Source organism: Homalodisca vitripennis, chromosome 2 (genome assembly GCF_021130785.1).
Source record: "Homalodisca vitripennis isolate AUS2020 chromosome 2, UT_GWSS_2.1, whole genome shotgun sequence".
NCBI classification, from domain to species: domain Eukaryota; kingdom Metazoa; phylum Arthropoda; class Insecta; order Hemiptera; family Cicadellidae; genus Homalodisca; species Homalodisca vitripennis.
Genome location: NC_060208.1, coordinates 203,262,964 through 203,269,430, shown reverse-complemented (window position 1 = coordinate 203,269,430; position 6,467 = coordinate 203,262,964). Strand labels below are relative to the sequence as shown.

Sequence of the window (6,467 nt, the reverse complement as noted above, 5' to 3'; positions counted from 1 at the left end):
TTTTTCTTTTGCCACCTTTTTGTGGCGGCCTGGATTAAAAATCCATGAGGCCCCGATGTTCACTTTTGTGGTTGTCCGTCGTTTGTAGGTAGTTCTTACAAGAACTTTAAAAATTTTACATCAGTCTTCGGTTTGGTAATCTGAAAAAAAAAAAACATTTAGATTCGTTAGTTACAACAATAATGTACAGTGGTAATATGTTTTGTAGTATTTATGTTAGTTACAATAAAGCTAGGATATTCTAAGGATTTTGTAAGTAGATGGGTATCAGGAAGGGAAGGTGTAGGAATCTCTTCTCTGCCAGGGGCCGATCAGGCAATGTCCTATCCCGAAAAAAGGTAGGCCAAGGAAAGAAGAGCCCAGGATTGGAATGACATCTATGTATTGTGTCTGTGTATAGATGGACTTTGTTTTTATATTTAAAGTTTTCGTTTGATTGCTTTTAAAAAATTGTTGATTTCATTATACATTTCATACTTTTCTGTGCTGATTACATAGTTTAGATTCTTGGAAAATGTCTCACTAATGATTTTTGTTTTTTGGAGATAGTTATTTCTTTCATGCGTATATTTTGGACACTGAAAGATTAGATGCTCCAATGTTTCATCCACTCCCATTGTGCAATTTAGACATAATGGTGTAAAATAACATTTAATTCTGTGAAGACATGCGTTAACATTAGCGTGACCAAGCCTAATCCTACAGATATTAACTATTTCACCTCTCGACATTTTAGAGGCTGTGAACCAAGGTGTCTTTGTGAAACATTGCTTGATATTTTTTGTACCAATTTGCCTTTAAGGATGATGTTAATATACCAGTCATTTCAGTCCCAATCTTTTTGTTTTGGTGCGATTTGAAATCAGCATTTGTTACATAGAATTCGTAGCTGGTGAAAGTTAGACCTGTTGATTCTTTTGCCAATTTATCTACGGCTTCGTTTTCTTTAATCCCACTATGGCCAGGTATCCATTGTAAAGTGTAATTATTTGTGTTGTTTCTCATCATTTCCGCTATTATGTTCAAAGTCAGGTCCTTACTGTTATTATTCCCCAATAATGCCTGATCAACTGCTTCGATGACAGATTTACAGTCAGAGCAGATAACTATTTCACTATTTGTGATCTTTCTAGTATACTCAACGGCTTTCAGTATTGCATACATTTCGGCTGTATAGCTCGAAACGATATGGTTGAGTTTGAAAATATGTCTTTCGTCATAGCACGGAATATAGAAGGCTGCGCCAGAGCCCGAGTCAATTTTTGATCCGTCAGTGTAGATCATAATATTATCCTTATAGGTTATGTTTACCATATTATACCATTCTTGTTGCAATATTTGATTGCTGACTTTTTGTCAAGCAATCTACCATTAATTAGTGTATTGCAGCTTACATTTACGTCAGTAATTTCAATAGGTTTGGTTAAATCGTGGGGTACAGCAAATAATTTTAAGTTGTTTTCTATGGGGTTAATTGTTTGTACTAGGCTTAATGCTTGTATATATACAGGAGTTTTCTTTTTGTTCCAGAAAGGGTTATTATTAGTTAGCATGTATAGATACATGACACTGTGATAGGCTGGGTGAGTTGTATCTGTTATTATTTTATAAATTAGTCGCTCAGTAAGAGATAATCTTCTCAGGGATAGTGTAGGTATAGCACATTCAAATTGCATGCCAATGATAGGGGTAGTTTTAAAGGCCCCAATCGCTAATCGGAGTGCTTGGTTTTGTACTTTTTCAAGTCTGTCAAGTATATAGTTAGGAGCATGACCATAAATAAAAGAGCATTAATCAATCTTGGATCTAATTAGACTTTTGTATATACTCAGCACAAAATCGGGGTTGGCACCGTTTCTGCCACATGATACCATTTTTAAAATATTTAAGTCCTTCTGACATTGCAATATAAGTTGTTCTAAGTATGGTTTAAATTTTAATTTATTATCTATAGTAATACCTAGGAGTTTTAATTTATCTTCAACTCTTATTGTTTGACCATCAATATAAAATTGTGTATTGAGGTTTGTAATTGACCTTTTCCTAGTAAAAATGGTTATGACACTCTTATTAGGATTTAGGCTTAGATTTAAATCCTCTAATACTTTATTCATATTGTCTAATGCAAATTGTATATTATATTGTACGTTGTCATAACTTTTACCAGATGAATATAAGGTGACATCGTCAGCATACTGTAATGATTTTACCTGAGTAGGTAGACATTTATTTATGTCTGATATATATATCTCAAATAATAAAGGACTCAGGACACTACCTTGCGGGATCCCTCGACAAGTGGTCCTTGTAATCTGATAGTCGGGGAAGGTGATTGTCAGCTGCCTATCAACCAGCCATTTGTGACAGTGCACAATAAATTTCCTAGGTATACCTTTAATGAACATTTTTGTCCATAAAGTAGGCAAATGTACATTGTCATACGCACAGGAAATATCTAAAGCCGCCAAAATAGTGGATTCGTTGTGTGTAAAAGCAGTTTGTATATTTGAAATTAATTGCACCAAATAATCAGCACATCCGAGGTGTTTTCTAAAAGCGTGTTGTGCATCAGGGATTATCTTTAAATAGTCTACAAGCCATACAAGCCTATTTTTGATCATTGTGTTCATGATTTTAATAAAACATGGTATTAAGGAAATTGGTCGATACGATGTTTCATTATCCTTATCTTTACCAGGTTTAAGGAGTGCAACAACCTTGAATTTTTTCCAGCTGTCAGGGAAATCCATTATACCATTCCAAATATTATTATATAAGTTTAGTAATATATCTAGTGCCTCAGGTGGTAGTTTTTTAATCAGGGAGTAGGTAATACCATCTGCTCCAGGTGAGGTGTCTTTTGTCTTAGATTTAAGGGCCTTGTATAATTCTTTGATGTTAAAATTAGTTTCAAGTATATGTGATTTTTCAGAAAATAATGGGGGTTGAATTTCAGTTTTGTGTGGTACATATTGTGGCAAAATGTGTTGCATAAATTTTTGTCCAAGTTCAAAATTATCTATCATTTCAGATTTTGATTTCATATCATGTGGATTTTTTTAGTTTTTTAACAATATTCCAAGCATATTTTGATGAGGGTTTATTGCCTATTTTTTGGCACAAGTTTTCCCAACCTACTTTCTTTGCTGCATTAATTACATCTTTTGTTTTTAATTGAGTTACTTGATAAATATGATATGTTGTTGGGGTCATATTAATTCTAAAATTTTTAAAGGCCAATCTCCTTTGTGCAACAAATTGTGAACATTTCTCCGTCCACCAATGTTTTTGTATAAAAATTTGGCTTATTTATCGGAGCTTTAATATTTGGAATGGCCTTTTCCGTGGCAAAATGTATTAATTCAAGCAGCTTATTAAACTGTATTTCAGAAGGTAAGTTTTCAATTAATTGTATTTGGTTTTGTATAGTTCTTGTATAAAGATCCCAATTAGCTAATTTAAAATTTTTTTCTTATACAGTTGTTTACAGGTGTTTCATTTGTAGGCCTACTATAGAATTCAATTTGCATAGAGATAGGGAAGTGATTGCTTCCCATCGGATCATTTAAGACATTCCAGTTTGTGATATGAGCATGTAGGTTTGGGGTAGCAAAAGTTAAATCAATAGTAGATTGTCTATTATACAAATTGGGGATGGTGGTAAATGCATTTTTATTAATCATAATATAGCGGGATTGAGAGTATTCCCGGAAAATGTCCTTACCTCGGGGGTTTGCCTTAAAGCAGAACCAATAGGGGTGGTGGGCATTCATGTCACCACCGCATATTAATGAATATTTATTGCCATTTATAAATAGTTTGTTACTCCAAAAGGTGGGGTCAATTTTACTATCAGCACAATAGATGTTGTATATATGGATACATTTATTATATAGTTTTATTTTAATTTCCAGAAGTTGAACTTTATTATCATTGTATTCGGACATTTTTTCAAATGATATAGATTTATGTATAAGGAAGGCAGTACCGCCGCCATATCCATCGAGCCTATTTACACTAATTATGTTGTAATTGCTATCAGATAGTTTTTCATTATCAGTTAACCATGTTTCTTGAAATGCTCCAATATGAAATTGATTTTTAGTCAAAAATTGAGTGATCTCAGGCCACTTGGGTTTAAGTGACCTGCAATTCCATTGGAGTATGTTTAGCTTTTCTGTTGTCATACTTTATCAGGGGGGGAGAGTGCTATTATTTTTATTAGTACTTGAATAAGTTTTTTTTGGAGTAGTATTAGCAGAGTTTTTAGTGTCAGTGTTTGAAATTATAAATGTTGCTAGTAGCTCATCTATTTGTTTTTTTGTTGTAATATTAGAAGTTTTAACCTTATTTCTGTAATTTTAGTGTTCAAAAGAGCCTGTAAGTGTTCTCTGTCAACTGTCTTTGTTTCTGTTAGGTTAGGTTTAGGTTTAGGGTTAGCATATATAGGTTTGGTTGAGTTAGGTTTATAGTTAGTAGTGAAAGTTTTGTTTGAGGTGTGGTTTGTGTTTGAGGTAGGTTTTCGATAAACTGTGTTTGAAGGTAACCCGGAAGTGGTGGGCGTATCTAGTACAGTGCTAAGGGATGAGTATCTATTAGAGATGGAAATTAGGCTATTACTTGGAGATATTTGTGGAAGATTCGGATAATGATTAGTGTCTGAAGAGTCAAGGGACTTGGTTGCCTCGGCAAAAGTTTGAGGTCTTTTGGGTCCCCTAATATTCTTATAAGTGACAGGGTAGAATTGACTAGATGTAAAGTAGTCTTCTTTTCTTAGGCTCATCCTTTCTTTGATCTGTTTTTGTCTGATGAATTCAGGGCAGTATTTAGAGTTGCTGCTGTGGGGGCCTAGACAGTGAATACATTTAAGAGGGAGTTGGAATGGTGAAGAATGAAATTTATCGCCACAGTCTCTGCAAATTCTCTCGTTTTTGCATGGGGAATTTGCCACGTGCCCGTATGCAAAGCAGCGGTAGCACTGTTTCACAGGGATTATATAGGGGGTTACTTGAACCCTGACATAGTTTAAATGAATGTAATTAGGGAGAGTATCGGAATCAAAAGTTAACTTGACATAATGTGTGTCACAAAGTTCGCTATTGATTCTACGCTTAATACGTCTGGCCTCAATAATGGTACAGTCTGATTCAGTTTCTTTAATTATTTCATCCTCACTGATACTAGGGTCTATATTCACTACACCATTGGAGTGTATTCTAATTGAGGGTACAAAAACATTGTATTGGGATAAATGACGGGAATCGACAATATTGTTTGCTGTTTGCGCATTTTTGCAAAAAATTGTTACATTGCGGCCGGATGGTTTAACATACTCAATGTCTGTGTGGTGTAGCTTTATAATCTTTCCTATATGAAAAGCATTGAGTTTAGTTTTATTTTTGTCCTGAACAATAATCTCAAAGGGGCCTTTATTTTCAGGTTTATAGTATCTGATTGTGAAAGGTTTTTTTTTTTGGTTTAGGGGGAGCAATTTCACTTTTTTGATTATGTTCTAAGTCAGAAATGTCATCGTTTTCATGTTTTCGTTTTATTGTGGAATTTTCATTAGTTAAAATAGACTCTATTGCCTTAGAGGTTTCATCGTCCATCACGTTGCCGGCCAGACCTGACGACATGTCAGGACCAGCCGAAAGGAATATTACTTAAAATTTAAATTGGTTATACCAACAAAGAACAGTAAAATAGAATGAAGGAAATTAAATAAACAAATATGAGGAAAAGGAAAATTATAGGTTAAATTACATGTTATAGTTACCCAATCTCCAAGGTTGGATGATATAGGATTACAACACAGAACACACAGGAATCTACTTGCGGACAACCACTTAAACAACAGTGCCGTAGTTACGTCTGTTTCACAGCGATGCCGAAGTCGAACTGAAAAGTGAAAACCTGATTTCTTGTCTGCTAGGAAAGTCACACAATAAAATGCATTGCTACCACCTGCTTCGGTAAGAAAGAAAATAACTTCTGAAAATGTAAAACACAAGTTTATCAAGTCGGCAGTGGTTGGCACTGGCTGTGAATCTGGAAAAGGGCAGGCTGAGCTACATGGAAATAACTCTATGCCCCAGGATCGATTAATTCTTTAGCTTTGAGTTCGGTTTCGACGGTCCGTGGTGGTGAGGAACCGTCTGATTATGATGCAAGGGAGCCCGAGTCTTCTGAAACAAGAAAGGAGAATGCAAATAACCTGTTTGTTGAGGTTAATTACAAAATGTCGGGTCAGAGTAGGCCCCAGGATAGGTAAAATATGTCTGTTTTACACTGGTAGTGCTACTGTTAACAGTAAGAAATTAAAAATTGTTGAAAAAAACAGACGTTTTCGTTTCAAGATTTTATGAAGATATGGAGTGTGAAGATCTAAGGCAATACCTGAAAGACAGTTCTGATGGTGGTAATTTTGTCATAACAAAATTAAAAACCAGGTACCCTGGCCGCAGTTC

At 34.8% G+C, this 6,467-nt stretch overlaps 1 long non-coding RNA gene across 1 annotated transcript; it reads right to left on the bottom strand.

Annotated features, from left to right (window-relative positions):
• Nucleotides 1–5,956, bottom strand: LOC124355290. The gene is made up of 2 exons (XR_006921750.1): nucleotides 5,777–5,956; nucleotides 1–140 (listed from the first exon to the last, which is right to left on the bottom strand). It is a non-coding gene; the product is annotated as an uncharacterized LOC124355290 (long non-coding RNA).
• Nucleotides 5,957–6,467: the final 511 nt, after the last annotated feature.